This window comes from Nomascus leucogenys, chromosome 2 (assembly GCF_006542625.1).
Source record: "Nomascus leucogenys isolate Asia chromosome 2, Asia_NLE_v1, whole genome shotgun sequence".
In the NCBI taxonomy this organism is placed as follows: Eukaryota; Metazoa; Chordata; class Mammalia; order Primates; family Hylobatidae; genus Nomascus; species Nomascus leucogenys.
Genome location: NC_044382.1, coordinates 24,474,884 through 24,498,425, shown reverse-complemented (window position 1 = coordinate 24,498,425; position 23,542 = coordinate 24,474,884). Strand labels below are relative to the sequence as shown.

General features: G+C 43.0%; 1 protein-coding gene across 3 annotated transcripts in view; it reads left to right on the top strand.

Annotated features, from left to right (window-relative positions):
- The window catches only part of GALNT10 (polypeptide N-acetylgalactosaminyltransferase 10), a 230,581-nt gene that overhangs the window by 81,050 nt on the left and 125,989 nt on the right, over nt 1-23,542 (top strand). The gene's annotated exons all lie outside the window — the stretch shown is intronic.

Genomic DNA, 23,542 nt, shown 5'->3' with positions numbered 1-23,542 from the left:
GAGCCAAAGCCTCTTTTAGATGATTTTGCTGCATTCAAGCTTTCTAAGTCCAAGGGGTTGTGTGTGGGTGTGTCTGTCTGTCTATCCTTCTCATTATGTGTTCATTTCTATCTGGTGAGGGAGCGAAAGTCATTATGTCTATAAATCTTGCATCTTTTGAGCCTTGCCATATTTTAGACAATGTCCCAGTGGATGCCACATGTCCAGTCATATGTGACTCCTTCAGGAAACTAAAATGCACACCTAGAGAGGAAAGAGTCGAAAGCCAGAAATGCAGGTAGAGTCCACGCTGAGGTTCAGGTCATCCAATAGAGTGTTTCTTAGAAAATAAGCCTTCTGCAGTATGCAGAGGAAAGGCTTTCCTCCCTACCTCTGGCTGCTGCTCTGCCTCCTTCCTGCATAATTTTTTAAAGCATGCAAAATGAAATGAGGCCCTTCACGTATGAGACAGCTATTTTCTCAGGTCTCATGCCTTCCTTATGAATAGCTCAAATAATACAACTTATAATTAGGCTTTGCCTGGCAGCATATTTTTGCCTTCTGAGTGATAGTTGATATTTCCTGGCAAGTAAATACCCTTGGGAATGAGCCTCTTCTGTCCCACCTGGTGCAGGCGGCCCCTCTGTTAGTGCTCCTACCCGCCCTGGCCTCCAGGGCCACCTCCCCGCAGTTCTTAGGTCATTTCACCAAGAAGCGCTCCCCAACTTCCTCACTTATCCCAGGGGCACAGGGAGGTCTGAGCACCCCTCCCGAGGGAGCCATGCCAATCTGATTAATTAAGGTAAATAGGGGAGTGATCGGTAGTGGCTTAAACTCCAGTCAGGTAACCTAGGCAACGGCAGGGAGTCTGTGCCACTGCTGACAAGTAATGTGGGATTAATTTCTTCCCAGATCTACAGCCTTCTTTTAGGCTCAGGGTCCTCTTCAAGAGCCTCAAGAAGGAACTAGGCTGTTGGATAACAGGGGGAGGGGAATTGGTAACAGTCAGCTAGGGTTACTTGTGGGTGTTTTGTCCCTCCAGGAACACCACTTGGGCAGTGTAGTGGAGGGTAGTGGGCAGACATCAGAGGCCTGGGGGTCAGCACCACTCACCTGCATCAGGAACTTGAGCAAATCCCTCCTGAACCTTGCGTTAGCCAGCTCCATGTTCCTATCCCAGCTACCACTTCCATGTCAGTTTCCTAATCTATAAAATAGGAATGATAATAATAGTGCCACCCTCTAGGCTTGTGGTGAAGATAAGGACTTGAAATTGCCTAAGCACAGAGCCTGGAACATAGAGAGTCCAGTAAGTGTTAGCATTTCAGGTCTTCTCTATGGCAGAAAGAGGCTTGGAGTGCTCTGTCTTATGTGTACTCTTTTTTTACAGACAGGGTCTCACTCTGTCACCCAGGCTGGAGTGCAGTGTCCAGATCATAGCTTACTGCAACCTTGAACTGTGTACTCTAGACTACCAGGTAGGAAATGGGCTCAGCCTGGTGGTGGATCTGCAGTTTCTGGTGGTTAGGAAAGGGGGCTGCAGTTGGGGAATGCTGAGGGCGAGAGGTCAGCTGAGGTCCACAGGGCAGGCAGGAAGATTGGGAATAGGGAGAGAGTGGCATGAAGGCCAGGAGAGGAGTGGAGAGGTTAACACTGCACTCAGAGAAGAACCTAAGCTGTTGGAGGAGGATCTTCTGAGGCCACAGATATAGAGGTGTGGCCCCTTGCAGGAATTTGGTTCAAGCCTGAGTTCCTGTCTAGTGGCCCAGATCACTTGCTGAGCATGCAGTTTTATAGCTGCTGCTCCTGGCTTGAACACTGGGCAGCACTGAGAACCTGATTCTGGTCGTTTCTCCACCATATGAAACAAAGATCATGGAGAAATAAAGTCACATGAAAAAGACATGTAAGCTTCCTATTCAGGGAGTGAGGCCAGCAGATGCATAATGTATGGTTTCTCAAGCTGCAAGTGGACTGGGGAGAGAGTTTGCAATCTGTGGAAACATTTCAGACTTTTGCAAGTCATAAAAGGAGAGAGGGTTGCCAGGAGCATAATGTCCAGTAAACAGCCCTGAGCCTGGCCAAATAACCTCAGACAAGCCAATCCCTGGGGCTCAGTTTGTTTATTAAAAAATCTGGAGGGGATACACAAGCAGTTGTTAATAGTGGTTATCTCTAGGGGGTGAGAGTGAGGGTTGGGAGTAGGGAGAAATTTTTATTTTTCATTGTACCCTTTTGGCTGCATCTTTCACCATGTGCCTTTATTACTTTCATAATTGCAAATCAAATTATAGGGTTTTTGGCATTTAAAAAATGCCGTGAAGGGGTTGGATTAGATCATTGGTTTTCAAACTTGTTTTTTAAAGCAGTGGAACACTTTTCACATAGTCTTATTTGAAAGCCTAATTAATATATCACAAAGAAGAAATTGGGGCCCCTCTTGCCAGGCTCCCCCTCTGACTCCCAGTTGCTGCATCTCCAGAGATCCATTGAATGTAGTTTGAAAATAATAGGTTTATATGATTTCTCTGGAGCCTCTTTCACCTCTTCAATTCTATGCTTCCCTTCTATTTAGCAAAGAAAGTTAGGGCATTCTAGCCCTGTAGCCTAAGCTGTTGCTTGTACTGCAGTAGCTGCAGACACACCCTGGCCCTTTGGAGAGTCAACAGTTGGGAAGGATGAGCTGTGTACAGGCTGAATGTCATTCAGACTCTGGGGGACAGGAAACAGGTCAACCTTGAGTTACTTCTGGGTTGAAATGATAGACAATGTTAGAAGGTGGATTTTGCAACAATTCCAGGTAAAACTGAACCTGGGGCTTTGATAGGTAGGATGCTAAAGAGACATTGAAATGGTGTAAGGTGATAGAAAACCATTCACCTTGTAAAAACATGCTTATGAACACAGACCTGCTGCTTACTTATGCTACTAACTTGCCAAGTTACTTAGCTTCTTGGGGTCTGTAAAAAGGGGAACTACTAGTGCCTACTTGATGGAACTGCTGAAAAGATTAAATGAGACTGTAGGTCTAAGTGCCTGATACATTGCCTTGCTTATGACAGGAGCTCAATAACTGTGGGTCACCATCATCGTCACCAAATTCCTGGACAAGTCAGAAAATGGCCTTGCCACCTCTTCCTACGTGTTCTTGGTGAAACCTGTAACCTCTCAGAACCTCATTTTTCCTTATCTGTAAATTACAGGTACTCAACCAGCTCAGGAATTGAAAATTGGTGGCCTGCTAGATAAAATCTAGCCTGCAAACATGTTTGTTTATCTAATATAAGAAACTAAAAGTCAAGAAATAGCCCCTAGAAATCTGAATTTTCCAGCTTCTTTTTGAAAAATGAACATCTAGTTCCATTGGCCCTCACTTGGCAACAGTTGGCTGGAGCCGGGGTAGCAGCTTCCCCTCACATGGGCATGCATGCACTTGCCTCTCTCCCAGCCATCATATTTCTGCAGTGCCTTACACCTGGCCACTCCCCCTTCACAACATACATAAGCAGCTGGGTTTCCAAATTCTGGATTGGAAGGTTTCAGGAATTGTGTGCCTTTCTCCTGGTTCTGCCACTGGCTCATTCCATGACCCTGAGTGTATTCCTTCACCTCTCTGGACTATCACATCACCATCTATAAAACGAATGAGTTGAGCTTCCAGCCTCAGCTTTCTTTGGGTCTTCTATTCAGTTCATAAACATTTACTGAGTTGCTCCTATTTCCAGGAATTCTAAAAAGCACATGGGAGGTTACAGAGATGAGTAAGAATGGGTCTGGCCCAGAGATGTTTTATAGCAATGCCTCTCAAAATGTAGTCTGCAGACCAGCACCAGTTCACAATGAGATAGATATGGGAATTGAAGATAGCTGTTCAGAAACTTTTGTTGTAGTTTGATATTGCCATGACAGCCAGATGCATGCTCAGTAGACTCATCTTGTTGAATAGACATAGAGCAGTTCACATGCTGTCAAGCTCATGTGGTGAATTGCATGTGACGCAAGCTGCACACTTGTTTCAGTTACTATTGGTGCTTAACAAATTGCCCCCAAACTTAGTGGCTTTAAAAGAACAACAGTCATTCATTTGTTCAAATCTACAATTTGAGCAGGACTTTGCAGAACACTTTATCTCTGCTGCACACAGCGCTTGCCAGGTGTGTCAGCAGGGGCCAGAGTATCCACTTCGAAGATGGCTCATTCGCATGACTGGTAAGGTGGTGCTGGCTGTCAGTTCCTTTCCATGTCGACCTCTCCATAGAGGAGCTTCTTCATAGCATGGTGGCCAGGATCCAAGAATGAGTGTCCCAAGAGAACAAGGAAAATGTGCCTGGCACTTTTATGATCTAGTCATGTAGAAATCAGAAGTCACGTTACATCTCTGCTGCAAAACTCTATTGATTGAAGCATTCACAAAGGTTTGCCCAAGTTCAAAGGCAGAGAATGGAAATTCCACCTCTCAGTGAGCTTGTGGAAAGATTCTAGAAGAGCACGAGGGAGAGAAGATTTCATTGCAGCCAGCCTTTGAAAATATAATCTGCCATACTATTGAGAAGTATATTATGTTCCCGTTGCTGTGTAACAAGCTGCTACATATTTAGTGGCTTAAAACAATATGAATTTATTAGTTCAGAGTTTTACAGGTCATGAGTCTAACTAAGCTGACTAAACTGGAGTTTCTGCTTAGGGTCTGACAAGGCCAAAATCAATGTTTCAGCCAGGCTGTGCTCTTATCTGGAGGCTCTAGAGAAGAGTCCACTTCCAGACTCATTCAGGGTGTTGGCAGAATTCAGTTTTTTGCAGTTCAGGATTGAGGCCCCCGGTTTTTGTGCAGGCCAGGGGTTGCTCTCTGTTCCTAGAGGCTACCCATACATGGCCCCCTTGATCTACAAAACCAGCAGTGCCATGTCTAATTCTTCTCTCTCTTCAAATCACTTTGACTTCCTTCGGTACCGCCAAATGGAGAAAGCTCTCAGCTTTTTGTGTGTGATTAGGTTAAGTCGACCTGGATAATCTCCGTTTTGCCATATAACATAATGTAATCAGAGGAGTGATATCTCATCATATTCACAGGTTCCATCTCCACTCAAAGGGGAGGGGATTATAGGAGGATAAAGGTCATTGGAAGTCATTCTTAGAATTCTGCCTACCACAGACGGTTTCATTCACAGTGAATTAGAAATTGAAGTGGTTCTTCACTACAGATAGTTTAAAAACACTAGTTTAGAGTCCAGTAAGAGGGAATAACCTGTATATAAATGGCTATAGTTTAAGACTTTAAGCGCTAACTTCCAAAAAGAGAGAGGCAGAGAGAGTACAGTGAGAGGTCAGTGGAAGGGAGATTATTTTGTAAGTGGAGGGGGATAGAAGATAGGTGTTATTTGGATCTTAAAAAATGAGGTGGGAAGACAAGATTCAAACAGTTCTATTTCTATCTTGGCACCTTAGCTTGCAAACACAGAACGGAACTGAATCCTCTCTAAGGTCATTTGATTGATTCCTCCCTACCATAAACAATGCTGTATAACAAATTACGCCAAAGCCCAGTGACCTCAAATAACAACCATATATTGTTGCTCACAGGACTACACACCAGTCAGGTGGTTTCTCTGGCCTTGGCTGTGCTGACTCATGTATCTCTGGTCAACTGGGGCTAGGCTGGGCAGCTCTGCTAAACTTGGCTGGGCTCTCTCATATCCTTGGGGCTTGGCTCTCTGTCAGCTGTCTAGGATTACCTCAGTTCTTATCCACATGTCTTATCTTCTGCTTGCCTCTAACATCTTTCTAGCATGCTAGGCTGGGTTTGTTCTCATAGAGGAGGAAGAAGGACGAGAAATAAGTATGAAAGAGTTCAAGTCTCTTGAAGCTTGGACTCAAGCTGGCACACTGTCACTTCTACCTCATTCTTTTGGCCAAAGCAAGTCATAGAGCCAGACCAACTTTAATAGGTGGGGAAAGAGACTCCACTCTTGTTCGGAGGAGCTGCACAATCCCTTTGCCAAGGGCCTGGGATGGAGGATTGAGACCACTTTCACAATCTACTATAGTCATCCTGAGAAATCTTCCTAAACTCTCTAGAATGAAAGAAATTCAAATGCATTGTTTCTCAAGCTAAGCCAAGGCTTTTGGAGAAATCTACATATAATAAACCATTTGGAAAATGTACAGTGACCCATAAACCAGAGTATGAGAAGCCAGGCTTATAAAATAGTCTACAGTCTTCTTTGTGAGTGAAAGACAAAAGAGGAGTATTTCAGGGCAACTTTATTACCTTTACTTATGTGGTACTCGTTATACTCACCCTTCAACACCCAGCCCCAGTGCCCCTCTGCAAAACTGTACCCAGAACCATTCTTCTGGCTTCTGAGAATTTGTGGTTCTTCTCCCAGGTCCCAGTAGCAGTTTTTGAAATGAAAGGATCTCCAATCTGTCCTGTATCATAGACATAAATCACTGTCTTTTATGATATTCCCTGGAGCACCTAACCTAAGGCCAAAAAATAGTAGTTGCACAATAAACATGTTTTAGGTGAATGGATAGATGGATGAATGGATGAATGAGTGGACAGATGAGTGACAGATGCTTCAGAGATTGAAACCTTCCTTTGGGAAATGTTAACATAAACTTTATTTCCCTCCTTCCAAGTTAGTATGTCAGTTTGAAATCTTGGTGTAGTTGTTTCATGTCTATGAGCTTTTCTAAAACAAACAAAGCTGGATTGCACATTGCCAAGGGGAAGAATCATGTTGTATTCTCCCTCATCAACCCAGTCCTTATAAGCATCAAAAAAGTCTGTGAGCTTCCTAGAGTATTAATCATTGTCTAGTGGGTGGGGGTAGATGAGTGGTTGTTGGAGTGGGAGACTTCTAGTCAAATAAACTTGTGAAATGCTGGATTAAACAAAGTTAGACAGCTTTCTTTTCTGTGTAACCTCAAAGAGCCTTTAATATGCTAATATACATTACAAATCACCAGAAGGGTATTAGAATATGTAAGAGTTGAAAACGAGAAGAATTGGCTTTTTTAGAGGGGAGGAGAAGGGAGGTTTTTTTTTATTGTGCTAAATGAATATAATGGTTGTCATTTTAACCATTCATAAGTGTACAATTGTGTGGATTAAATATGTTCACAATGCTGTGTAACCATTACCACTATCTATACCCAATTTTTTAATGATTCCCAACAATAACTCCCTGTAAACAATAATCCCCATTCTTACTCCTCTGTAACCTCTATTCTACTTTCTGTCTTTATGAGTTTGCCTATTCTAGGTACCTCATATAAGTGGAATCATACAATGTATGACCTTCTGTGTCAGTCTTGTTTCACTAAGCATAATATGGTCAAGGTCTATCCATGTTGTAGTAGATATCAAAGTTCCATTCTTCTTTATGACTTAATAATATTCCATTGTATATATATGTCACATCTTGTTTCTACCTTCATCTATTAATGGACACTTGAGTTGTTGCTACCTTTTGTCTGTTGTGGTAATGTGACTATTATGAACATTGGCCTAGGAGTGTCTATTTGAGTCCCTGCTTTCAGTTCTTTTAGATACATACCTAAAATGGAATTGTTGAATCATATGGTAGTTCTACATTTAACCTTTGGAAACCACAAAACTTTTTAACAGCAGCTGCACCATTTTGCATTTTTACTAGCAGTGCACAAAAGTTTCAATTTCTCCACCCATATCCTCACTAACACTTGTTGTTTTCCACTTTTTAAATTATAGCTAGCCTAGTAGGTGTAAAATGATATTTAATGGTAGTTTTTGTTGTTGTTTTTGTTGTTTTTGAGATGGAGCTTTGCTCTTGTTGCCCAGGCTGGAGTGCAATGGCATGATCTCAGCTCACTGCAACCTCCACCTCCCAGGTTCAAGTGATTCTCGTGCCTCAGCCTCCCAAGTAGCTGGGATTACAGGCACGCACCACCACGCCCGGCTAATTTTGTATTTTTAGTAGAGATGGCGTTTCATCATGTTGGCCAGGCTGGTCTCGAACTCCTGACCTCAAGTGATCCACCCGCCTCAGCCTCCCAAAGTGCCGGGATTACAGGCATGAGCCACCGCACCTGGCTTAATGGTAGTTTTGATTTGCTTTTCCCTATAGTGACATTGTGTGCTTGGCTCACTGCAGCCTCAAACTCCTAGGCTCAAGCAATCCTCCCATCTCATCCTCCCAAGTAGCTGGGACTGTAGGAATGTGCCACCACACCTGACAAATTTTTTTTTATTTTGTTTTTATAGAGATGGGGTCTCACTGTGTTGCCCAGGCTGGTATGAGTTCTTTATGCATTCTGAATATGTCCTTAATCAAATATGTGTTGTATGCAGTATGGAAGTTTCTCAGAAAGCTAAAAAGAGAACTGTCATATAATCCAGCAATCCCACTTCTGGGTATATATCCAAAGAAAAGGAAATCAGCCTGTCAAAGAGACATCTGTACTCCCATGTTTATTGCAGCAAGATAAGGAATCCACCTAAGTATCCATCAGCAGATAAATGGATAAAGAAAATGTGGTATATATACAAAATAGAATATTTTTCAGCCATAAAAGAGAATGAAATTATGTTATTTGCAGCAACATGGATGAAACTGGAGGTAGTTATGTTACGGGAAATAAACCAGGCACAGAAAGACAAATATCGCATATTCTCACTCATACGTGGGAGCTAAGACAGTTGACCTCATAGAAGTAGAGAGTAGAATAGTGGTTACTAGAGACTGGGAAGGGAAGGGGTAGAGGAGATAGGAAGAGGTTGGTTAATGGATACAAAATTACAGCTTAGATAGGACTAAGTTCTAGTGTTCTGTAGCACTGTAGGATGACTGTAGTAAACAATAATTTATTTTATTTTTTCAAATAGCTAGAAGAGAGGATTTTGAATGTTCCTAACGCAAAGAAGTGATCAAGGTTTGAGGTGATGGATATGCTAATTACCCTAATTTGATCGTTATACATTATATGCAGGTATCAAAATATCATTCTCTTTTTTTTTTTTTTTTTTTTGAGACGGAGTCTTGCTCTGTGCCCCAGGCTGGAGTGCAGTGGCGCGATCTCGGCTCACTGCAAGCTCCGCCTCCCGGGTTCACGCCATTCTCCTGCCTCAGCCTCCCGAGTAGCTGGGACTACAGGCGCCCGCCACCACGCCCGGCTAATTTTTTGTATTTTTAGTAGAGACAGGGTTTCACTGTGTTAGCCAGGATGGTCTCGATCTCCTGACCTCGTGATCCGCCCGCCTCGGCCTCCCAAAGTGCTGGGATTACAGGCTTGAGCCACCGCGCCCGGCCCAAAATATCATTCTCTACCCTGTAAGTATGTACAATTATTATGTGTCCATTAAAAATATTATTTTAAAAGATACATGTTTTGCAAATATATTCTCCCAGTTCATGGCTTGTCCCTTAAACAACCAAAGTTTTCAATTGTGATGAATTCCAACTTATTCATATTTTATTGCAGTTTGTGTCCTCTTTAAGAAACCTTTGCCTAAACCAAAGTCATTAAGATTTTCTCACATACTTTCTTCTACAAATTTTATAGTTTTGGCTCTTACGCTTAGGTCTATGATCTATTTCAAGTTTATATCGTGTAGGGTGTGAGGAAGTATGAGGTGTATTTTTTTGCCATATGAATATCTAATTGGACAGTATCTGTTGAAAAGATTATCCTTTACCTATTGAATTTTCTTAGTGCCTTTGTTCAAAAACAACTGAATGCATATAGTTATGAGCTGTCCACTCCATTGATCACATATCTGTCCTTACCTTAGGGCCACTCTCTCTTGCTCACTGTATCCCAGGAGTGCCTTGAAATTAGGACATGTAAGTCCTCCAACTTTGCCCCTCTTTTGAAAAAGAATTATTTTGGCTATTTTTCCAGGTCTGTTGAATATCGGTTTCTATAAAGAGTACCTTGAGTCGATAGATCAATTTTGAGAGGACTCACATTTTAACAATATTGAGTCTTCTGACCAATAAACATGATGTATCTCTCCATTTATTTAGATCTTTGATTTCTCTAGCAGTGTTTTGTAGTTTTCAGTGTGTAGGTCTTATACATTTTGTTAAATGTATCTCGACTATTTGATATTTTTAACACCATGGAAATCGGTATTTTGACATCAGTTTTCAATGTTTCATTGATAGTATTTAGAAATAAAATTGATTTTTGTATATTGAGCTTATATCTTTTGACGCTACTAAACTCGTTAGTTCTACTAGCTTTTTTGTGGATTCCTTAGCATTTCTTTTATAAATAATCATGTCATGGGCAGATATTATTTTGATCCCCATTCTACCGTCAAATAATGGAGACCTGGAAAGACAAGGGGACCTGCGTAAGGTCCTACTCTTCATAAATGCACAGCCAGGAATCTGAAGCCTGTGTCTTTTGGGTCCTCCTTCAAGGACCTCTCCACACCCTAAGCTGTTCCTCAGTCTTTCAAGCCTCAAGAGAAGAATCTTATATCAGTTACGATTATATTTGAATGGTTCAAACAAGATAGTATATTTTTCTCTCACTTCAAAGTCTGGAGGTTTGAAGTCCAGGACTACTATCATAGTTCTGCCCCCTGAAGTCCTGAAGAACCTGTACTCCCTGCTGATGGCTTCAGCCATCCCTAGGGCATGGAGCTGCACCTCATGGTCCATCATGGTGGCCGTTGCATTCTAGGCAGCAAGATAGAGGAAGGGATAAACAAGAAAGGCAAAAGTGCACATTAGTAGTTTTTTCTGGTAAGTTCTATCAGGCTGGCTCTTAACCTGTTTTGTGCTGTAATAACAGATGCCAGAAACTGGATAATTTATAAAGAAAAGAAATGTATTTGGTCACAGTTCCTGAGGCTGGGAAGTCCGAGAACAAGGGCAGCATCAGGTGAGGGCTTTCTTGCTGCAACGTAAGGTGGTAGAAAGCATCACATGGGTGAGAGAGATGGATGGGACCAAATTCATCCTTTATAAGGACTCTGCTCTCACAGTAATTAACCCACTCCCTCCATAACAGCATTAATCCATTCGTCAGGGCAGAGCCCTCATGAGCTAATCACGTCTTAAAGGTTCCACCTCCCAATACTGTTGCACTGGGGATTCAGTTTCCAACACACAAACTTTGGGGAACATGCTCAAACCATAGCAGGCTACCATGCAGCTCCTCCACTCGCCTCTCATTGACAGAACCCAATCAAGCCACATCTAGCTACAAGGATGTCAGGAAAATATCATCTTTATTCTGAGCAATCATATTCCCAACTAAAATTCTTATTACTGTGGAAGAAAAGGAGAACAGCTCCTAGGGGATATATAGCAATTTCTGCCACAAGCCTTAGGTAGGAATCCAGAAAGGAAACCATTTGAAAATGAAAGAAGGAAGAAGGTGGAAGAGTTCAAAGCCTGTTGCGTCTTTTTAAAAATTATTTTAGGATCAGGTGAGCCAGCTCTCTTTTGAGTTTTGTAGCCCATTAAGTTGACCTGAAGCCATTTAGTCATAGGATAAAGTCAATCCTCAGAACCCTTTTATGGTATTAAATCTTTGTGACTATATTAGACATGTCTAATCTGTGGGTGACCTTTCCTTCATCTGGAAAAGATAAAAGATGTCTCCACTCATTCATTCATTATTCATTCATTCAACAGAAATCGATGTCTTCTCATAGAGCTCACAATTTGGGGAGAGATAGACAATAGTCAAATGATCATCCAAATGAATGTGAAGTCACAAAGGAGCAGTGAGGATGCTGTAAGGTCCCATCGGGGCAGTGATCTAGCCAGAGGGATTAGAGAAGCTTTTCTGAGGGTTTAGATGATTCCTGTGGGAGTATCTGCATTCACAGCAGTTTGCTGTGGTCTGGGAAGACTGTCCTTTGTGCTCTCTTGTGGTTGCACCTCACACATCCTACCTGGGACACCATATATCTAAGAAATCATTATATAAGAACAAGAGAGGCTGGGCATGATGGCTCATGCCTGTAATCTCAGCACTTTGGGAGTCCCAGCTGGGACAATCACCTAAGGCCAGGAGGTTGAGACCAACATGGGTAACATAATAATACCTCGCCTGTAAAAAACAAACAAAAAAAAAGCCAGGTGTGGTGGTGCATGTACTTGTAGTCTTAGTTTCTTGGGAGGCTGAGGCAGGAGGATTGCTTGAGCCCAGGAGGTCAAGGCTGGAGCTGCAGTGAGCTATCATCATGCTACTGCAAGCCAGCCTGGGCAACAGAGCAAGATCCCATCTCTTAAAAAAAAATAAATAAAAACAAGAATACCAGAATGACAGTGAGAGTGAGGTGGGATAGGTAAGGGGCTGGGTGCTGCCTAGGAGATTCAGAACCTTTTGTGGCCTCCACCCTAAGAGAAACAAAGAAGAAGAGTTCAGGAGTTCTCAGTTTCCAAGTTGGGAGATGGAGGAGGCCAACATCATTGTCCAGGCAGAGACTTTCCTCCTGGGCTAGGAAGGAGTCCAAAGAGGAGGGGACTACCATCAGTCACATGTTGCTTCCCCATGCCCCTACCCCTCTCCCTCTCTTGGGGGACCTTTGCAAGCAGTGAGCAGCCAGCCAGCCCAAAGAGCCAAGATTGTAGAAATCAACCAGTGGGTCACTGTCTACCAAGTGTACTTGGAAATTCACTCTTCTAGCTTAAGACAGCTATGGCAGATGGGTCCTGTCCCCTGACCAACACCAGCTGATGGGTAAGTGCTGCTTGGAGCACAGTGTTGAGAAAGATTCTCAAAGTCTGGGATCCACAAGGAAGAATATTACAATAGGTTGGTGATGTCTGCTTTTGCCCTGGTGCAATTGAGAGGAAGGAATGGGACATAAATATAAAAATGCTTTGTAAATTATAAAATACTACCAAATAGTAACTAATAATGGTAGCTAGCACTGCTAATGCTTCCTAGATACCAAACACTGCTAAGAGCTATACTTCCTGCATCTCATTTAATCCTCATAATAACCTTTATGCTAGGTACTATTAATTTCCCCCATTTTACAGTTGGGGAACCAAGGCTTGTGAAAATAGCGTAACTTGCCCAAGATCACAGAGCTAATAAACAGAACTGTGGCTCAAGCCTAGGCGTTTCCGAGACCAAAGCAAATGGTCTTCTTCACTTTGGTCTGCTGTCTTCAGAATGTAGGGGATTATGATTATAATTATTACTATTATTAGAACAACTACTTTATTACTGGGTGGCTCAACCCTACTTACCCAGCTAGGAGACTAATAGGATGTGTTTGCAGTCATTTGTTAGTCTCTCTGAAAAGTAGGAACTTGCCTTCTGATGAGCTTTCCAGTTCCTTTTTTTCTTTTTACCCATCCACAGCTGCTGTGCAGAGCAATATCGCAGCCCTCGCTCCTGCCCAGCGCATCAAGCCTCTAAGAAGAGCACTTTCTAGGGGCTTTCCTGTGATTGATCACACATCAGCTAGACTGAGATTTTCAAAACCTCTTGTGAATTGCCCTCTTGGTACAGAAGTATGATTCATCTCAGCACGTTTTCCTTATTTGAGAACTATGTTCCTGCAGCCTTTCTAGATACTGAGTTTGGGAAAGAATGGGCAGGTACATGTGGTAGGTGCTATTAGCTGTGGTGATTACACTCACGTGGTGGTTGGCAGTTTGCAAAACGCTTTCATATCGATTTTCTCTCCAAGCCTCAGTTTTGTCATCTACAAAGTGGATATAATGATGATAATAATATAGTCAAGTCTAATCTCATGAAAGAGTTAGGCTATAATAAACTCACCACTTAAGGTGAAAATAACACAAAATCAGAATCACCCTTGACAATCACCCATGGAATATGAAGACACACCACCTCTAAAAAGTCCAGTGTAGGCAGTTTTAACTCCAGCTTGAACACCAGTGATGACTGTTTCTTTGGTTGAAGTAATCACAGTGCCTTCTTAGGTAATGAAAATACTTATCTTCCTAGAGTAGGCTTCCCCAGCACAGAACACTCACACTTCCAGGGGCCGGAGAGAACAGGGGCCTCCAGGGACACTGTGAGGGCACAGGCACACTGCACATGAGCACGGGAGTCTCGCCACCACCCCTCTAGGATTTCTCTCTTCTTTCTTGACTATGTGTCACTGAATTCTTGAAGGTGAAATAGACATAAAATCCTTTCTCATTAGGTCTGATTTCCTGACTTGCTTTCTGTGGACAGTATTGAAACTTAAAAGTGACATGTGATGACACACACACCAAGCTAGGTGAGGAGAGAGCTGGGCTCAGGTCCCAGGTGGGTTTCACCTGCATCTGTGGGACTGTGGATATCCAGATCTTACAGATGAACTTCTCACCTGACTGTACAAGTTCTCAGGCTATATTTCTTGACTCAAACCCACAGGACCCTAGTAACCCTATTTTTTAAAAAAAATCTGTGTGTGCCCACCCCCACTTCTGCCTTCCCAGCACAAGCTAACATCATCTCTACCTGCACCACTGTGATAGCCTCCTTCCCAGCCTCCACCCCTCCTCTTGGCCTCCTAATCCCTTTTCTACTTGGCTACAAGAGAGCTTTCCAAATGCAACCTGATCCAAACACCTCCTTATATAGAACACTTGTATTTCTAAATGCTCCTGGAGGAAAGACAGAATCCTCACCCCTGCCCACCTCTCATTCCTACCAGACTTTCCCTGCTTCTCTGTGCACCACACACACTGCTCTTCCAGGCCCTCCTATGATTCATGTTGCTCAGCCACAGAGTCTTTGTATGTCTTTACTTTTCCCTCTGTCTGGAATGCTCTGTACTCCTCTTTCTACTGAGTTAACCTCTAATCCAATTTTCTCAATTTTCTCAAGAAAGCCTTGCAGGCTGGATCAGATCCCCCCCAGTCTGATCTGAAAGAAAGGGACTCTTTGTACCATGTACCCCTCTTTTATGGCTTGCCACTGTAGCTTTTTTAATTTACCTGTAGTTTTGGATGAAAGTCTACATTTCTCCCCCACCACACATGCTTCTATAAGCTCTATGAGAGCAGGACCTCTGTCCGTCTTCCTCACCAGTATATCCTCAGCACCTAGCACAACGCCTGATTTGTGCTTGTGTTCATCATACACTTAAGTTGATGGACAGATGGATAGACAGACAGATGGACAGATGGTAGGTAAGAGACTCAGATGAACATTATCAAATTATCGATCAGAGTCGATTTGGTTTTTTTTTTCCCAGTGATAAAACATTTGGGCACTTATCCTGAAGAAAGTGTTGAAATTGTTCTTTTAGAATGTAAGGGAAAAGCTACTGAAGATTCTGTTTGCCCTTTAAATAACAGACATTCCAAAGTATCTTGGCTTTTTTTTCTCCCTGCTGTTTAAAAAGTCTTCTAATGAGCTTTCACGCCTTATGTAGCAAATGACCTTTTCTAGAGCTACCTACACCGAACAAAGGAATTGGAGGGTTGATATGGTTCTGCCCTTGGAAACACAGGATCAGCCCTTTGAAACAATGGCTCCTATCTGTGAGTGAACTTCCCCTCTTAGGGAAGGGCCAGATTTCAGATTTCAACATCCTAGTGTTGAGACAGTGGAGTTACTGGAGCAGGGACAACAGACACAGCCCCATTACTGATTGGAACAGCAGGACTTGCCTGACGTAATCTCGTGGTTGCTGGGTTGTAGTGCCTCCTTCCATTCAGAAATAGTGCCATTCAGGTTTGATTGTTTTTTCATACAGCTTGGTCCTGGTTATAGTGAAAGTTAAGTTTTCTCAAAACAGCAGCCTACTGGATAGGTGCTAGGGTTAGGTCAGCCTCACTTAAGTCTGACTGTGGGGTACCAGAATGAATGAGCCTCAGCCTATGAAAAGGGGACATTTTCTCGGAATGAAAACAAAATCATCTTTCTCCTTGCATTTCTCATGGGAGGAGGAGGATTCTGAGATTAATTTAAAGTGGATAGGTAGTAACGTATTTTATTCTTGGAGTTCTACTTCAGCCTGTTCCTTGCTCAAAGGCTTACTGTGGCTCCCACCTGCCAAGCAGCTCAAAAGTAAGGCCCTCCAATTCTGGTCCAGACTTCCTTCCTGGTCTTATTGCTCGTGACTCGTTTTTGCATCCTGCTCACTCCAGCCAAATCAGGCTCCTTGCCATTAAGTAAATATGCCCTTCACTTTCTAACTCCCATTCTTTCCATGTACTTTCCCTCTAGCTGGATTCCACCCCCAACCCCCACCTCTCAACTGCTACCAGTTAAAATCCCACCCCTTCTCTCAGGTTCCTGTCAAAGACTGCTTCTGTAGGAATTCTTCCCCTATCATCCCACATAGAATTTAATTTTTGGCTTTTGTAAATATCTATCGAATTTATCTGTACAGCTTTCAAGGCACTATGTTATAGGCTTGTGTGTGTGTATGTGTGTTTTCCTTCCTTATATACTTGTCTCATAGCTGTTTGTGGAGGCCATGGACTACCTTGTTCATCTTTGTCTCTCCCAGAGGTCTTTGGCCATAGTAGGCCCTCAATAATCATTTTTTGGATGAATGAATTAATAAAAACAATCCAGCTTATGTCCTCAAAACTCATGAAGAAAGTACATTTATCTAATTGTCCAGACTCCCTTGTTTAAACTTTATATGCTTTGAGCTAAATTAAGCCCTACCTGGTCCTCTTTGAAGGTAACCTTGAAGATAATCTTGAAGAGATTGCTTTGCTGTGTGTGTGTGTGTGTGTGTGTGTGTGTGTGTGTGAGAGAGAGAGAGAGAGAGTGTGTGTGTGTGTTTTGTGTGTGTGTGTGTGTGAGAGAGAGAGAGAGAAGTTTATTAATCTACTTGGTAGAGAAACAAATGTTTAAAATTATATAGTTATTTAAACCTCAAAGCAAAATCATTTCATTGCCTTTGTAGTGTTCTTTGAGAGGAAGGTGGAGGGAAGCCATCCTAAAATTTGCAGCAGAGCCTGGTCTCTAACACAGCCTCAGACTGTGGATGAAGCAGATGACCTGCTCAGCTTTCCTTCTGACATTGCTGTTTGAGCGCATACAGCCCTTTCATTGTTTTGAAGACACTAGCCAGCTCAGCCAGAGATGCTCTTTGCCAAGTCTGCAGTCTTGGGATTAGAGTATGCACTTTAACAAATCTTCCTTCTTGTGCGGAATGTAGTTGGCTTGCTTCACCACCATTCTTTCCTACCTCCAAAGGCTGCCAGGCCTGCTAAATAGTGATTAAACAAAGATTAAAATTCCATTTGTGTGTGTGTGTGTGTGTGTGTGTGTTTGAACACTAATCGATTCTTTTAGTGGAATGTTAAGTAAAAGCATGCAGATACCAGAAGCAGTTATTTAGAGCAGCCAGTCAAAATCCATTGCCAATTTATTATTTAATATGATTTCCACATTGATTCTGCCAGTCTCCTCCACACACTCTCCCTCACTTCTCTTGCCATGTGCCTTCCTAACCCCTTTGCTTCCTGTAGCGGAAGGACATCTGGAAACCAAAAGAAAGCAAAGTAGCAAAAGATGGTTGTTGAAGGAAAATAATCACAGCTTTTGTAGACAAATCTTTGAGCCTACAGAATTAAAGAAACTTAATACTACCTCTGGATTGAAAAATCCAGACGTGCTCTTTTACATAATATTAAGTGATTGCTATTGCATAAGAATTGCTGTCTTTTGAGAAGCAATGTACCTGCCTTTTCTGTTGTTAATGGTCTTGTGGCATTTGTTTCTATTGTAGAATGCCACTGTTAACTAAGACTTTTTTCTTTCCTTGAAGAACATTGTGTTTCAACGTGGGCATATGACATCCTGTTAATGAGGAAACTCTAAATCCTGTTATCAGCAAGAGCCAGTTGAATTGAATCAGGTGTTAGATAGGTTGCCTCTGCAGGACCCACAGTTTTTCTTATTAGTTTCCCATTCGCTCTCCTATTCCTCCAAACATGGTTATCACAAACACTGGAACATACCGTGTTTTCATAAACTTTCCCTAAAAATAATGTATTCATAGTAGCTCACCTTTACTAGGAGAGGACCTAACTTTGTCCCAGACACGGGGACACTTTGTCCCAGATTAGCTCATTTAATCCACCCAACAGATACTCTTATTCTGTTAGTTTTCTCTATTTATCAGTCAGGGAAACTGGGGTCCACCTGCCCAGGAAGTAAAACCTAGGTTTTCCTAACTCTGGAACCAGAATGTTCCGAGTCATTAAACTAGACTACCTTTCCCATTGATGAGCATTCATTCATTCTTTCATTCAGCTAGTATTTTTCAAGGGCCTAAGATGAGTCAGGTATTGGCCTATGAAAGTGCAGTGGTGTAATGCCCCTGCCTTCAAGAAGCTTACAGTCTATTCCAGGGAGAGAACTGCGAGCTCTGATTTGGTCCTTGGGGCTGAAAAGCTGTAGGATTTAGGGCAAGTCCATTCTACTCTGTTAGCCTCAGATTTCATGTCTGTAAAATGAGGCAGCTAGATTTAGAACAAAGGTCTTCCAACTTTATTGTGAATTAGAATCACATAGAGAATGTGTTTTCTAAAAAAGATATCTTCCTGGGCTCCTATCTGTAGATACTTTTACTTAGTAGGTTCAGGGTGTGAGTCCAGGAATTTGCATCTATAATAAGGGCCCAGGTTCTCCAAGAACCACCTTTTGAAAGAGACTGATCTTTCTGTAAACCTCATTAGGCCTACACAGTATCTGTGCTGTCAAACCTGAATCCCTGGTGCCTGACACACTGCTTTGTACAGAGTAGGTGTCAGTAAACATTTGGTGATAGTTCAGATGATCTGGGGTTTCTTAATCTGCACTATCTCTAGAAATTCCATGGATTGTCTTCAGAGGCTCCTAAACCACCTGAAATTGACCACAACTTCTGTTAAGGTTTTTGGACAGGATTCTTAGGGCCCTTCGGGATCCATGTACTCTGTAATTTTTTTTTTTTTTTGAGACGGAGTCTCACTCTGTTGCCCAGGCTGGAGTGCAGTGGCATAATCGCGGCTCACCACAACCTCTGCTTCCTGGGTTCAAGTGATTCTACTGCCTTAGCCTCCCAAGTAGCTGGGATTACAGGTGTGTGCCACGACACTCAGCTAATTTTTTTTTTTTTTTTTTTTTTTTTTGTATTTTTAGTAGAGACACGGTTTCACCATGTTGGCCAGGCTGGTCTCAAACTGACCTCAAGTGATCCGCCCACCTCGGCCTCCCAAAGTATTGGGATTACAGGTGTGAGCCACCACGCCTGACCAACTCTATAATTTTAAGGCTGAAACTAGTTTTCCACCCTACTGAAGGCCCAGACCTATAACTGGGATAGTTTTTAACCTATACAATAAAATTTGAGTTCCATATCTACATGACTTGGTGAGATGTCAATTTACAGTAGATTCTTAAAATCTTAAAGGAGTCAGTGTCCTCAATCCATGTGTAAATTAGGAGAGTGCTTAGGCTATACTGTTTGTGATTGTCTCGGTTCATCTGAAAGTACCTTTTGGGCAGGTAGTGCTGTCTCCATTTTCCAGGTGGGAAAATTGAGGTACCTGTGACTCCTGTAGCTCATGCAAGGTCACACTCAAGGGTTCTTTCCCACTAAAAACTAACCTGGGAGTCAAAGGACATGGTTTTCATCTTCTTGCCTGCTGTGAGGCCTTGGTTGGGTAGCTTGGCTTGTTTGGACTTCAGTTCCTTTATCTGTAAGATGAGCAGAGGTGGACTAACTGTCTCTGAGCAGCTACTTAGCTCAGATGGCTGAGGACTCTAGCACCTGCATGCTTAGACATGTAGAACTCCCTGTGTCAGCAGGCTCCAAAGTCCTCCTGGTTTAGGGAAGATATAAGGATCAATGAGACCTAAAACAGCATAGTTCATCTCTGCAGACCCTGGGAGGGAGGGATAGAGGGAGCAGTGTGCATCATAAGGCAAAGGCAGTGGAGTTAGGTATGAAACTCCCAGGATTTTGGAGCCTTAATTCTCAATGCCATCAGTTCAGCAATCCAGTGTTTCATTTTGAGAACAAGATTCTAGGAGTTTACTTCTGTGAGGTCAAAACAGTGAGATTTATTCCTGTACCCCATTCCCAGTAGCACTGGAAGACTTTCACAAGCTTGTAGAGGAAATAGTACCCTTCATGGAATCTTAGACTCTTGAAGTGCCCTTTAAAGGTTGCCAAACCCGTGCTACTCAAAGTGTCTTTTTTGGCCCAGCAGCGTCAGCATCACCTGGGTTCTTGTTAGAAATGCAGAATCTCAGGCCCCACCCTAGATCTACTGTACCAGAATCAGCATTAACAAGATCCCCACATAATTCTCCTGCACATTAAAATTTGAGAAGCACTAGTCCCAACCCTGCACTTGATTCTTCTCCTTCACATCCTGATAAACACTCAATCTTTCTATTCCTGGCCACTTCTAATATATTCTTCCAAATGGTCTTATTTCATCCTAGCAGCAACCCAACTTTTGGAATTTCTTCTCTGTCTGAGGCCCTTCAATCATTCAGTAACATCTACCATTGACCCTCAGTGTAGCCTTAGGACTTCATAGAACAAAATAACTTCTCCCATGTCCTTCAGGGCTTTTCTCCTAGTCCTCATAGTTTCTAATCTTCCCCAACCAGGATACATTCCTGAGTATCCCAGCATGTTTCAAGCTCACCAGGGCCAGGCAGGTAACAAAAATGAGAGATGGGAGGCAGGTGAAATGCAATAAGGAATGGTAGGGACTGTGGCAAACTGGGGAGATGTGCCCCATCCACACAGCCCAGCTGATGAGCTGAGGGAAGTCAGCCCAGTACTGGCATGTCTTTTAGGTTTTCAAGAGAAGCCAAAAATCTTGATAAAACAATATGAAATCTCCCCATTTTCACACTAGAATTAAGAAAACCAAAACAAAACAAAAAGCACCTTGAAAGCCACCAGGTTGTTTGCCAGTGACCACATTTGGCCCACAGGCCTCAAAGTTTTGCAGCCTTCTATGATAATTATCTGCTCAACTCGATGTGACCAACACAGATCAGGTAGGATTATCGTCTGCTTCATTGTAGACCAGTGGTTCTCAAACCTCAGCGTGTATCAGAATCTCTTTGAGGGCTTGCTAAAACATGGATTGCTGGGCCCCATCCCCAGAGCTTCTGCTTCTGGAGGTCCAGGGTAAGACCCTGGGAACTTGCATTTCTGGCAAGTTCCCAGGTGGCGCCCATCCTGTCCCCTTCAGATACAACACTTTGAGCACCATGGCTTTAGTTTTGTGCCTTCCATTAAAGGATCCTCAGTTTGCAGAGCCTCTAGTCCCACCAGTGGGCTGAAGTAATCAACCAAAGTTTCCAATCTGTGGGCAGCAGAAGAGGAAAAAGAGATCGGGAGGGAGGGCTGGAGAAAGGAGAGCTAACTAGCCCCTAACTGATCAACCTTGACATCACAGAAGCAGAATATTACCTTGGGCAGGTTCCTGGCCTACCCCAATGCTTGGTTTCTCTGTCTGTGGTATAGGGAAGTGGTCCTAGCTCAGCTTCCAAATATATTTATTTGCTTGTGTAGGAAATTTGATATCTATTTATTTTTAGCAGAAGAACTGTCTTCAAATGAAATCCCACATGCAACCCCAGTACATAAAACAGATGTGTTGTTGCTCTGATTGAAGAGCGGGCAGAGCAAGCCCCTACTCTCAGCCTTCCTCTTCCCAAGGCAGTGCCAGGGGCTCCTCCTGTAGAACTGTATCCTGAACTGATTAGGTGGTTCCATAAGGACCTTCCAGCTCAGCTTCTGTGATTTCTAAGAATTCTGAGAACTGTTGAAAGCATGCGGCCTTAGTTTTTGTAGTTTTTTTTTTCCCCTCTCTAACCAAGACATCTAGCACACCAACTTTCAGAATTATCTTCTTGCAATTCAGAGAGGTCTATAGGAGAGAGAATACAAAGGATTGTTATTATTACTAGAGCTATTATAAAGATGTTGAGCCATTGTGGAAAACCTGCTAACAAAGGGATCAACCAGAGGCTTAATAAACAAGCACAGGGACGATTTTATTCAGGGGGCTTCTTGTTAGCACTAATGTCCAGCACACCACACATCAGGGCCTTTGAAGTTAATTATATAGGAAATAGCACTATTGGATTCTGCCTGCCACAGTGGCAAGAACAAGTCTGCAAGATTTGTAATGGGCAAGGTGATTCAGAAAGTATTTACATGAACAGGGAAGATACGTAAGTAGCTGTGTCGTGCAGCATTACCTGGGGAAGGCTCTGGGCCTGGAGGCCTTTGACTTGACTGTTGGCTTGAGAAAGTATCAGGTTCCTTCTGCTGACCCCAGTCACTGGAATGCAGCCTCCTTTAATTAGGGAAACTGCTTCCTAATGGGCGCATGAGGGTGGGCTCACCTCCCCAGGTAAATGATAAATGCTGTCAAAGCCCAGCCCCTGGGGGCTGCTCTCTTGGGGCTGCTATATATATATATATATATTTTTTTTTTTTTTTTTTTTCTTTCAGCCATTCAATTGCTTGTTCATACAGTCCATGCCCATTTGCCACATGTTTACTCTCTTTGGGTCTGGGCCCTCAAGACCATACAGATGTCCAAGACCTGCCGTCTGCTCTTGCTTGTGGCACTCCTTCTCCTTGGGCCACACACAGCTTTGCCGTTCTTTACCCAAACATCACAAGTCAGTGCCCAGGATGTTTGTCTTGCCTGCCTCTCTTGTCGGCCTGTCTGAGGCCCAGCCCAAATGCACTCAGGTCCATGAAACATTCTCCATTTCTCCCAGTGGAACTGAACTCATGTAGTGCATTCTCTGAGCCCTTGCCCTATCCAAGCCACATGCAACTGTTGAGCACTTGAAATGGGTCTGAATCGAGATGAACATAGGTGTAAAATACACACTGGATTTCAAAGGCAGTACAAAAAAAAGAATGTAGGTCGGACATGGTGGCTCATGCCTGTAATCCCAGCACTTTGGGAGGCTGAGGTGGGAGGACAGCTTGAGCCCAGGAGTTCAAGACCAACCTGGGTAACATAGGGTGACCCCATCGCTACAAAAAATAATTTGCTGGTATGGTAGCATGTACCTGTAGTCCCAGCTACTCAGAGGTTGAGGATGGAGAATCGTTTGAGCCCAGGAGTTCGAGGCTGCAGTGAGCCGTCATGGTGCCACTGCACTCTAGCCTGGCCAACAGAGTGAGACCTTGTCTCCCACTCCCCACCCCCCTAAAAAAAAGAATGTAAAATACGTTAATCAGTGTATTACATTGATTGCATGTTGAAGTGGTAATATTTTAGGTAGAGTACATTATGAAAACAACTTCACCTACTTTTTAAAATGTGGATACTAGAAAATTTCAGATTACCTATGTGGCTCATGTTATATTTCTGTGGGGTAGCACCACACTGCACACTTTCTCCCTTGGGTGAAAAGAATGTGTTCATCTTTTTTCTTTACCACCGATTTGTGAGTTCCTGAAAGGTAGACGCTGCATTCCTGTCATCTTGCTGACCTTTGCACACCTAGCTGGCACATGGCAAGGCACCAACAAAGGTATGCTGAGGGCGTGGATAAAGGATGACCGGCATCTGGTCAATACAAAGCTCCCTTAGGCAGTGTAACTCCTGGGCCTGTGTTACTGAATTTATTT